The sequence below is a fragment of the Podarcis melisellensis genome (genome assembly GCF_964234715.1).
Source record: "Podarcis melisellensis genome assembly, chromosome: 3".
NCBI lineage: Eukaryota > Metazoa > Chordata > Lepidosauria > Squamata > Lacertidae > Podarcis > Podarcis melisellensis.
This window is the reverse complement of record NC_138530.1, coordinates 92,146,475-92,159,573: the sequence shown is the minus strand read 5'-3', so window position 1 is coordinate 92,159,573 and position 13,099 is coordinate 92,146,475. Positions and strand designations below refer to the sequence as shown.

Here is a 13,099-nt window from a genome sequence, read left to right as displayed (position 1 = left end):
TGGTTGTACTTCTCTCTGGATTTGGAAGGGACATTTTCCAGGCTGATACATTAATGGAAGCCAGTTGCACCAATTTAATTGTCTTCACTATTGACATAACAAAACAGGTGGATGACCTAGCATAGCCATCAAGGCATCCTCAGCAAAAGTCCATCAAGTTACTCAGAAAGCTCAGCTAGAAGTCAGCCAGAAGTCTTGAACCGGCTTTCTAGCAAGCTCTCTCAGGATGTAAGTAAAGAATAATAATATGGAAGCATTACTCTGGCATGTTGTGAATTTTACAAATATGCTATTAATTAGTAAGTTTATGAAAAATGTGAATTTTGGGTTAAATGGGATGTGACAAGAGATCTGAAATTTCAATCACTGTCAATTAAAAATGTTAATATCCAAATATCTCATTTAGAGAATAATCATTTCAGAACCTGATCTCTTAAGAGACAGAAAAGCTAGACGTTTTAAACCATATTTTAATATTTTTGTTTATAGCAAATTGAACTCTGGTCAAGTTCTTTTTTAAAATCAGATTCTTATAAAATAACTAAGTTACTAATGAAGACTCAAACTTTGCATGTAAGCAGAAATAGTTTCCAACTTTTCATTTTTCTTCATTTGTCACTTCCCACACAGTTCATCTGCTGCTTTTTTCTTCTCACAGTCAAGGAGCGTATCACAAAATCTTCTATTTCTGTTGTGGTACTGTCACGAAGACTCAATTATCTAATGTAATATGTTCTGAGAAGATGCCAATATTCACTTATGGATTCTTCAGCTGGTTTTAGTTTTGAGTTAGCTTACAAGTCAGAAATTGAGGAAAGGAATAAATCCCAAAAGAAAACCACCACCAGTATCCTGAAGTTTAGAATCCAGTAAATTCAACAACATAGATAATAGAAATTCATTATGCTGTTTATGGAGTTTGGGCTCCCAGATATTTATTAAGTCTCAAGAGATAACACAAACATCACTCTATCCCCCCCCCCCCACTGTCAAGGCACATCTCCACAAGCATGTATTTCCTGGTACTCTGGAGCTCTATCTTACAAGACAGTAAAGAAAGTCCTGTGTAGACCATGTTTGCACTCCCTCCTTCAATAAAGCAAGATGGACCAAGTGGTTAAGACCCTGGAATAAGAGGGAAATGTGAAACCAACCCAATATTGATGGTTTTCTGCCTACCGTTAGGTGAAGGAGTAGAGATGTTTGGGAGAAAATCCCATGTATACTCTGTATCATCATATCCTCTCTATAGGAGATGTGCTAAAGTGATTTTACACCCCTGCTTTTGAGTTGAACTGAATTCCCACAGGTTCATTCATTCCCTTTCATTTTCTGAGAACACATCTAAAAGCACTTTGTTAATTTTAGCTTCAAGGTTTCCCTCATCATCTGAAGCTTATTCCCATTCCCATCAGCAGGTCAATACCGGGAAAGGTAATTCTTTTAAAAAATAGAATTGCTGCTTCATAACTTGCTTCATAACTTGTAACCTTCCATTACTATTACTATAAATAAGGAACACAAAACAAACATAAAGAAGACTGAATATGCTTTGAAGAGGTTATGTATTTATGAAACATTTGGAGAGGAATAGCAGAGCGCATGATACCTCTGAGAGGACCGCATCATTTTCCTCACACCTTACCAAGATGGGAAATGCAGTCCTACAATTATCTGAGGAGCCACATGTTCCCCAGACCCATATTGAATAGTGAGACAAGTTACTCACAGGCTTTCATAGTTGTTGGTGATGAATTACAAAAAGAGTTAGGAGGGAGAAAACGAGCTATATAATAATACAGTAGACGCTAAAATATCTAATGCACATCCCTAAATAGAATAGAAAATGACAGTGCTGCCAACTTAAATACTATGACTAATCACCAATTTAATAAATGGCTTGACGTAGTCCTAATTTTAAAATATCAATCCAAGCAGGGACCCACAAGGCAGTCTTTGGGAGGTGGGAGAAGAACAGGGATATTATTACAAAGTCCTCTTGTTTCAGGTAAGGAGACACTAAGGCAAAGGAAAAAGGTAATGGGCTGAAAAGCAGGAACCCAAGGAAGCAAATGGAGACAGAATATGACTGCTGGGAACTGTGGGCCAGGAATCCAATGGGATTTAGAGTTGAAGAGAGAGAGAAAAGGAGTCACAGAAGTCCAACAATATCTCCACTATGCTTTTCTCACTCAGTTGTCACTTTATTTTAAGGAAAGTAAATAATTCAAGAAATGAAGGAACACAGAGAGAGCTTGTGTATGAGAACATGGCTACAGTTCATTTGAAAGGTTGTGGAAGTGGCATCATTGTATACTTTAAGCATTCTGGGCACGAGGATGAAGGCATCTGCATTGTCAGCCAGAAACATATCTATGCTTGCAGAATTAAAATAGAGTTTACTACTATATATAAAGTTAATGTACTCATCATTAGCTAAAAATATAAGAGCTGGTACCTTGCAGCATACCTTGATGCTTGAGAGGTCACAGCATATATAGCTGCATTACTTCCAGCTAAGTACATATTCAATCCTGCATGTTTGACCTAACTGGAAATCCTTTCACAGGATACTTAAATAGGATTTCTAGAAATATTAATCTTTCTTTGAATTGAGTCATGATCTGAAAATACAACCCATGCTGCTTTGTGTGCACATATCTAACTCTATCACAGTTGCTCATGGTTGAAGACTTTGATTCTGATGAAGCATAAAGGAGCAGAATATATTTAACACATACACCTCCCATATCTCCAGCTATCAATATATATAAGGCAATTATAATATCTGAAGGAGTTCCACCAAATTTGACAATAATAAGCAATGTACTTGTTATATATTCTTATGGAGTTATTTTGAAGAACAAATATTGCTATATTCTACCATATAAATGCCCCAATCAATTCTAAAGAACAAGTAATGCAGAGGTCACCAAACTGGCATCCCTGGGTGCCATAGTACCGATGAAGGCTTCCAGTGGTGCCCCTGGGCAGGTGCCCCAGACTTTGAGTTTTCATGGATACCAGAAGACTGATGTATCCTCAAGAGCATATGATGGGGTTGTGCAGGGGAGTGAAGGGAGACAAGAGAAAGGAGAATCCCCATAGGCCAAGTAGTTTTCTGTTGTGAAAGTCTGAATAGCAACACAGAAGAACAGCACACAAATATGATGCTATCCTTCCACAAGGTTCCTATCCTATCTGGGTAGACAGCTGCTTGCTCCGTCACTCTTTCGAAGTATGCAAGTCATGCATTCTGACCTCCTGGGATTTGGTGGCAGAAAAAACACCACTGGTAAGGTAAGCACCTAATGAAGAAAATCCAGTTCTGGACACAAGGCAACCTTATACAAAGAATGGGACATTAATTATACCACAAAGCACAACACTCACAATAATGCCTGCCAGACCTTATGCTAGAGAGGCCATTATGAATGATAAGGAATAGGTTGTCATGAGCTTGCACATTAAAGCAGACAGTGTCATAAAAAAGTTGCGCAAACAGACCTGGGGCTTTATGGAAGTGTATATAGAGAACTCAATGAGACAACACTTGACACACCCCTTGATACATGCACATATGCTCCATCTCTCTCTCTCTCTCTCTCTCTCTCTCTTCTTTTTAATTGTTTTGATTAAAGATTTTCTCCATGTCTCTTCTTAAAGAAGTTTATAAACACCAACTTTCACTGGTCTTCAGTAGGTAGATTTAAGTTCAGGACCCATTACTGGACCACTGTCTGACATAAGGCTGGTTGCAACAGTAACATCATACAAACATGTAGTAAAAGATTAAGAAGTGGATCCTCAAAATGCATGCTTGAGCTAAAGGTGGGTTCTGGATTGTAAAAAGATAAAGTTCTATAATATTCCTAGAGCAGGAAGACAAATGCAGAATGGATACCCGGGACTGGACAAGGACCCCAAAAAGGAGCCCTATGCTGAACACATTGCTGCTTATGGCAAAGCAATGGAGTTTACTTTTTAGCACTTTTCCTTATGAGCAAATAAGTAAAGAAGAGTGTGTATGCATGTGGTTACATGCTAATTTGAAGTTATTATTACAGCATCTTGGGAATCTACAAATTAGATCCTGCGGTGTGTGAGAAGAAGTTTGCTCTTGCAATGGGTCTATTGTCATCATAGCTAGATCAATTGGTAGAGCATGAGACTCTTAATCTCAGGGAAGTGGGTTCAAGCCCAATCCTGGGCAAAAGATTCCTTGATGAAGCCACTGGACTATGTGGGATGAAAAAGTAAGAGCTGCAGTAAGAGGTGAAATCACAGAACCAAAGAAAAGCTATGCTGGATCTGACCAGCAAAGGTCGATTTAGTTCAGAATCCTCTTTTCTCCAGTGGCAAATCAGATGCCTTTTGAGAAACTCACTCTCCTGCTGTTATTCCCCAGCAACTGGAATTTAGGGAAATGCTGCCTCTGATAATGGAGGTAACATATAGCAATCATGATTACTAGCCATTGATAGCGTGGGGAAGGGTCACTTTGCAAAAAAAAATTCAAAAGCAAGCCTACTGGTATATACTTGCTCAGGAATGAACCATTAGCATGCCAAGTAAAAACGTCTGATGCAAGAATCTCACATACAGTGAGATCTTAAGATTAAAAAAAATCAAACATGTAACCCTGCATGTGAATCTCTGGTGTTTTACAACGCTATCAAGAATAGCATGTGCCCTACTGAACATCTGCATCAGCTCTCAGAACCTAGTCTTCAAAAAAAAAGTCTAGGGGAGGTCAACTGACATATTTGCAAATAATCACTGAAAACTTTTCTGAACTGAAGGTCTTTTCCCTGGGAGGAGATAGCATGGTGATTATTGCTTTCATTAGTAAATATTTTCTTTATTTTAGACATAGTAAGTGATATCACTTTTTATTTATTTGTTAATGTATATCCCTCCTTTCTGTACATACTTAAAACTTGAGGCAGCGTATAAAACTAATACACAGTGCAAAAATTAAATACAAATTCCTAAAACATTCAGCAATGAACAGCGGAAATAAAAGCACATAATCGTCAACATAATGGAAGAGGGTGGAGCTCTAGCCTTGAGTGTGCTGAAGGCGGTAGTGATAGGAATATTAGGGTTGCTCAATGTTTTATTTATTCAAAACATTTTACCACCCTTCATCCTGTTTAGTACTTCAGGGCAGTGTACAATCAATTCTTTCACAGTGCAAATACAAAGACAGAATAGATAAAAATCTTTAAGACAACTAAAATTACAAGCTAAAATGAAAAAGACCACTTTTGCCTAGTGCCAATAAAGACTGTAATTTTGAAGTGAGGTATCCACTTTAGGGAGGGCATTCCATAACCAAATTTCCATTGCCAGGAACCCCCCTTTTTTTTGCCCTTTCTTATTCAATAATACACCTCTGAAAAAAGAGACAACTGGAGAGTGCCTCACCAGATAGATCATAATGCCCCAGATTTATTTTCTTGGCTTTTAACTTGATGGATTTTAAACTTGTTGCAAAGGAAGGGGTGCTCTGGGCACATAGGTATGACAAGAGGAGACCGCTCAGGTATTTGGGTCCCAAGCCATTTAGAGCTTCAAAGTTAAATACCAGCAGTTTAACTTCCTTCTGGAAGTTATTTTAAAATTGGCAAGATATACATAAATCCAGCTATACCAGTTAAGTTAAGATTCTGGTTGCTTCCAAATCACCTTCAGGAACAGTCCCACATAAAACGTACCAGAGCTTTAATCACTGTAGTCAAACTGTCCTTGTCCAGAAATGACCACAACTAGTAAATCAGCTGGTGCTTTGTGCCAACAAGGGCAGGTGGGCCTCTAGAAACAAAGCTGGATCTAAGACTATTCTACATGCCCACCTGTTTTTTCAGGGGAAGGAAGAACAGCCACATCCAAAACAGACCAAATGCCAATTCCTCAGCCCCAAAACCACCTACCCACACCACTGTATTATTAGTATTCATTTTCAGTTAACTGCTGAATTCAAATGGCAGCAGTCTGGCTTGATATCATACTGCTTACCTCTGTGCAAAAATATGACCCCTGGAATGAAAATTTTAAGAAGCGGCTTAAGATATTATTTTTAAAGTCTAGACAACACCTCCATGTATGGAGAGAACTTGAACTCAAGATCCATGTCTTAAGAGGCTTTAAAATTTACAAAAATATGGTGTGGAAGCACAGAGAGGGGGACTATGTGGGTTTATCTGTTAAACCAGCTTTGCAATTCATCTCACAAGAAAGGCTCTTTGCTCCAATCTCTCTAGGACCAAAACAAATTAGGATCCACTCTGGAGTCTTTATAGCACATTCTTAAGATAAAATGTAGCATCTATCAGCAATGTGACAGCAGATGAACATTTTCAGAATCTTCAGAATAAATATTTTTCTGAATAAAGCTTTTAATATCCACTTTCAGAAATGGAATCATATATGGAGCGCCTTTAAAGAACTAAACTACCAACTGTTTTCAAAGTCAAGGCAACGATGAATTCCCCCACCTCCCCCCCCCCAAAAAGTACTTTAGTGGGAATCAAGTTTGAAGTTCTCTGCTTTTCAGTAATAGATGTAATGGAAAATATTTTTTGAATTAGACACTGAACAAAGTGAACTCATGCTCCAAATTCCAAAAAGGAAGTTTGTCATACCAACACTTTTGACACAAGTTAATAGTTTTGTTTTTTTTAAGAGGCAAACTAATCCTTTTCCATCTTGTTGTTTTTACAGTTACATTTGTCGTTGTGAAAATAAACTCTCTAAGCTTTCATGCTAAGTCTTCAAAAGCCTACATTCAAATCCTAACTAGTATTCTCTGAATTCTGCCTCAATGACTCCAATGGCTCTTTCTATCAAGGATATATGTTTATAACAGCATTTAAGCTTCCTTACAGCATATATACACAATAAACCCATACCTTTTTCTTGTTCTAGAGCTGCCTTCTCCAGCCTGGTGTCCTCCCCGATAATCACAACTCTCCTCCCCTAACCCCTTCAAATCTAGGAGTCACCCCAACTCCCTAGAGGAGAATTTGGAGGCAGGGCATGGGGGGGATTCTGCTATGCTCCTGGAAGTTGTTCCATATGCACGGTTATTTAGTTGAATACAATATTTAACTTTTTAAAAAACAACTCCTAAGAGATTTTATCTACACTGATATTAGTCTACCAACCTGAGATAAAATTCCTTGCAACAAATACAAATGAAGGGGGGGGGGATTCTCTACAAAATATTCTACAGTGCTGAGCTGTGTAATTAGTTTGCACAAAAGTCCTTCACGGCATAGTATTGCATTTCCTGACTAGGCTCAAACTGAAAAGGGTTACATAAACATTGTATTGCTTTTCAACTGGCTTGCTGTCTGTGTCATCCACTCAGCAAAAATTTACATGCAACCCAGGAACCTCTTTAGCTACCTATTAACAGAACATGCAAAGCACTGTTGAAATCTCACAACACAAGAATTTGATCCCTGTCTTGCAGCCTGTGTATATCAATAAAATGCTAGTCATTTCACTATGGGAATGCTGACAATATCAGTACTATCTCCTATTTCCAAGCCAAAGAATACTAACTGATGTTTTGTGGCCATTGCTAACTTAACAAAGCTGTAAGTTTGCTATTAAAATGAAGAGGCCCATTTTATCCAGCTTCTAAATTAAACAGTCAGGGAGGTCCAGCCATCAAGATATGTGTCAAAAGCATTAAGTACCTCCATGAAAAGTGCTATGGGAAGTATCTTCAGGCACAGGATGTCAGAAACAAGGACTGAACATAGGACCACAATTCCCCAGAACTGTTATACATTAAGACAGCCTTTTTACTCTCCACTCACTCAATATTATCATGAAAGCAGATGTTAATACATCTACTATAGAAAAATGACTCCATTTACCTATAGTTTGTGTTCCATATAAACATCCCCCTTAATCACTGCCCAAAACTTCTGCCAAATACAGAAGTAAAGGGGGCAATGTCAAACTCATATACACTGTGAAGGAGACACACTGCAGGTGCAAAAGCAAGAGTGAGCAATAGCCAGAAGATTCCTTGCTTTTATGTAGCCCAGCCTACTGTGGAGACAGAACTAGAGGAAATGGAGTAGCTTAAAAAAGGAACTAAAATGTATCTCTGTATTTCCACAATGTTCATTCATAAAATTAAACAGTCTCCCTAAACACAGTAAAGTTGTAAACTATTTTCTTTTTAAACTCTGAACCTTGCAACATATTCACACTCCATGTTAAGTTTGGCAAAACCTGGTGCTTTATGGGAGTGTCCATTACTATTCAATAACTGGTCCCAACTACCTAGGATAAATAGCCCTCTGAACCAGTCCTGCTTTCTGTTTATTTGAACAAACATTTCTAACTCATAGTGCAAACTAACAAACTAATTAAACTTTGAGCCCATATTTCCCCCCAAATGCACACAGAAGAATGCAACTGCACAGAAGAACTCAACAGCATGATCATGGCAGCCAACCTGCCCACATACCTCCAGTTCATACAATGCTTCTCTAGGGTAACTGCATGCAGGGCTGGAGGAGGGGAGTCAAAAGAATGTCTGAGAACTGGCCTCTAGACAAGAACAAATGTATACCCCTAACTTGGAATCTCAATTTATAGTACAAACTGCAACACACATTTGATACTGCTTTTAAATGAACTGCATATTTTAAATAGTCCAGAACTGAAAATTATTTTCACTAAAACTGTCACATATTTTCAGTACACATCTCAAGTAACAATCTAGTATCACTAGAAGTGGTATTATTGTCTCATATAAATGTAGCATAATTTGCTGAGTTGCTTAAAAAGAATTCATACAGCATCACCATCACATATCAATAGTTGAGTTTACATAAATTCAAGGGTTATTTTTTTTCCATGGGGAAACAGACTGCAAGAAGTTTATTTTTGTATTTTCCTGCCATAAGAATCAGGAACAAGCACAAGGGAGAGAGAAAGGGCGGGGAGTCACATCCTGATGCAAAATGAACAAATAAGGCTTTCTGGTCCTCTCAGACTTCCTCAGATCACAACTGGAAACAGTCCCATAGTTTGCACATAATCTTAAAGCCAATATCCTTTCCCACACAACACAGCCAGAGTTAACTGGAATAAACATATGCTTAATTCATACATTTTTATTGGGGAGGAATCAATACTCTGTATTTAACTTAAAAGAAACATCTAATTTACCTAATGCTAAGGACTGCATCACACAAGACATTTTGCAGTACTGTACATGCAAAACAGTCATTCCACATTGCTTGCACAGACAACTATTGCATGTGAATCTGCTAATCAGAGTTAACAGCAGTGATTTCTGCAATCAAAGCAGCACTTTTTCAAACTACCACAACACTCATTGAAATTATTGCCAGTTATATTCATGATTGATTTACACCTTACATTGACAACAAAATGTATTCTTAAGGCAGTAGAGACCACTTGTGTGGGGAGAAAGAGAATATGAGAACTGATTTAACCAATACTGCTTGAAGTTGACAGTAAACTTTAAGACAAATATACAATAAACAGTTTGACTAGGTAATTCAGTCAAGAACTGCAAAACTAAGGTGGACCAAGAGTTTCTGAATATGTGAGTTCTCAGTTTGTATTCTGAGACAAGAGCTATTTGCTCAGTTGTGCAGCAACATCTTCCATTAAAATAAGGATAAATCCCTTCAAAAGTGGAACAGCTGTTAATCATAGACTCTCAACAACCTATGGCTTCTTTAGAAAAATTAACTTTTTGCAGTGTTTTTTTAAAAAACATAAATAAAAGCATCCAAACACAATAAAACTGTAGCCACAATTAAACTGGTTAAAGAAAAGTGAAAAATTGACAGGACACTTCAAAATTAAGGCTCTGCACATTAACACTTCCTACAGAAGGTGGCATTTGTGACATTTAACTATATATTAATTTTAATGTGTGAGCTGTCAAAGTGCCAGTGTTCAAGAAAGTGAGTAACCATGTTCCTTGTGACTCCCTACAAGTATGGTGTGTTTTCAAGTGTACGGAACACTGGTGAGGGTATAGCTCAAACTTTATGTTTCATAATCACCCATAGTTCCCAGGAGAAAAGAAGTAGCATGAGCTATTTAAATAACCACATCAAGATGATACAAGAACAAACTGTCAGCACCTCTCTGCTTTCACAGGAGAATATATGTTATTTTCATTCACCCATTGCACAAACAGTAGGAGAGAAAGAGTCAATAAATTACAAATCTTGTTGATGTGTGAGCAAACCATACTATAACATTGCCTTAGTTAACTAAGTCAGTGTACTGGAAGAAGCAAAGATCACCAGTTTCGAAGCAATGATTCTTCAACATCAACTCTGTTGGGCAGTCATGTTGTTCAGATGCCTGATTGTAATAGCAAGTATTCTATTCCCAACTTAAGAATGGAAAGTGAAATATTGATGGACAACAAAGGAAGATCAAAGGCTCTCTCAATGCAAATCTTAAAAAATGTAGTATAAAAACTGATAACTGGGAAACACTGGCCTGTGTGCTCCAATTGGAGAACAGCCTTTACCAAAGGCATTCTGGACTTTGAAGAAGCACAAACTCTGCAAAAAGTAGAAACGAGCTAAGAGGAAGGCACATTTGGCAAACCCTCACGTGATCAACTCTCATCCAGAAACCTATGTCCCCACTGTGGAAGGATGTGTGAATTCAGAATTGGCCTCCAGTCACTTACAGACTCACCGTTAAGACCATATTCAAGGAAGACAATCTTATCCGGCTACAAGCGATCACCAAAGTCAGTTAACAATTGACTGCAACAGTGCACCATCAAGTTAACCCTGTTTTAGAATCAGTGCCCAATAACACTTTCCCTTAAATCAAAACACGACCAAATAGTCTCTTACCTAGTACTTACAAAAAAGCACAACATTAAGAAAGCAATACTGGGCCAATTGGGTTTGGCAGAAGAGAACAGCAAGTGGCAGGGGTAGCCCAAGACCCTAACAGGTTGGCAGAGAGGAACACATTGAAGAGGGCAAAGTAGCTGTCCGAAAAGCTGTTTAAAAATGTGATTTTACATCAAGGATTTATTTTGTGTGCATCTCCTGAAGGATGTAAGCTGCATTTTTGCACAGAGACAGAGAAATGTGAAGTGTAAATCAACCAGATAAACACAAAGGAACCACCTCCAAGCAGTCAATTATGCATTTTATATATATGTTATCTGCTTGATTGCTTCACAACTTTTTTGTGGGGGTTTTATTGGTTTGCACAGCGCAAGGATATTTATGGAAGCATTTGTTTGCATACTGCTTTTAATCACTAGAGAAGATGGTTCTTTAATAACACACTAACTACAAGGAGACAGGTGAATTAATAGAGGTTATTATCATACTGTATTCCTAGCTCAAGGCAAGATCATTCTCCTTTGGCAGCATAGAGTGCAACTGAATCTCAACTTATCACAAGTTATATCTTCATCAGAATCTAGTGGAAAAGTTGTACTCCACACTACAGATAAGGAATCTTTCAACTCTTTCCCACAAAAAATAAACTTCCCTACATGTTGAAAACTAAGTATCAGAGAGAAATAACCAGCTACTGTAGTTTCTTTCAAATTTGCTACTTGTTTTCAGGGTGGTGGTGTGGCTGTTTTGTATGCAACTAAATTTTACTCAAAACAGATCCAGTGAAGTTAATAGATCAATGTTACATCATGTCTATTCATTTAAATGGGTGTACTCTATGACTAACATTGGATACAACCCATAGGTGCTGATGAATGAATGACAGCTCCACAATTTTTAAATTACAAGGCCAAAGACACTTTGAGACCAATTAAAGCATTTGTCTGGATATGTGAGGGTTTAAATCTGAAGGCAGCCCTGTTTAGGGAAGCGTTTAATGTTTAACAGACCATTGTATTTTTAATATTTTGTTGGAAGCCGCCCAGAGTGGCTGGGGAAACCCAGCCAGATGGGAGGGGTATAAATTGTTGTTGTTGTTGTGTAGTGGAAATCTCACCTCAACTTCCCCAAGTGTGTAGGTTTCCTTTCAGACCTTTCTGTGTTTAGCATGAAGATCTGAAGGTTTCTATGGGATTTCAGTGAACATGCTTAGAAAACATCCCATAATCAGGAGCCCAGATAAGACAAACATGTTAAGGTCTGAAGAGCAGCCCGTGCAATCAAGGATCCTTGGGGTGGGAGAGCATTTTTTAAGCCTTCTCACATCTTGATAAAAATCTGAATACTGCTTTGTACAAAACAGAATCTGGATGACAGAAATGCCTTTCATTCTAGCCCTATTTGGGCAATCTGCTCAGCTGCAAACCTACACACAACTAGGAAGAATGAGGGCAAGCCCACTTAAGGCCCTTGGCTTATGGAGGTTAAAGGTATGATTTTGAAGCCTCCTTTACTCATGGAGGCTCCCTGTTTCAGACTCTTGCTCTACATGCATTGGAAGGAGACAAAGCTGGCCTGGGGGAAGCAGAGCTTAACACACCCATCCATGCTTCCATGTAAATTTACACATGAGCAGAACACCCAAACAGCATGTAGACTACATGTAAATATAACAGCCAAGTAGGACTTCTGTTATAGTGACACACCTGATGCTAGATGTGTAGCTTCTGGGCAACAATACATTGAGAAGCCAGAATTCTCTAACTCAGTCTTTCTATATATAGTCACCAGCTCTCACCTCAGGGAGCAACTGTCTCCAAGCAAATATCCAAACGAGAAATGGTATTTGCCCAAGTTTCAGGAAGAGAACCATGTGTATTGCTTACACAATGTAATGCTGTATTTACAACAGACACAAACTCTTAAAGTCGAATATGCGGCACTTCTCCATACAGCAGATTGCAACATGTGCAATCACCACATTGCAACTCAGTATTTTGCACTGGAAGGCTGTACACAGAGCACTCTCTCCTGCAGAATTAAACAGCTACTAATCCTGTCGGGGAAAGTGGAAGCTACACTGGGGGACCTACGCCAACAGCAGCCTCATCCATGACTGCTGCCTGTCCTGACTGAAGTTTGGATACTATGGAATTCTGAGCAGCACTATGATTATCAGGACAGCTTTGTAGCACGGACAGTATTTG

General features: G+C 38.4%; 1 long non-coding RNA gene across 1 annotated transcript in view; it reads left to right on the top strand.

Annotated features, from left to right (window-relative positions):
* Positions 1–13,099, top strand: part of LOC309367344 — a 217,812-nt gene that overhangs the window by 199,193 nt on the left and 5,520 nt on the right. The gene's annotated exons all lie outside the window — the stretch shown is intronic.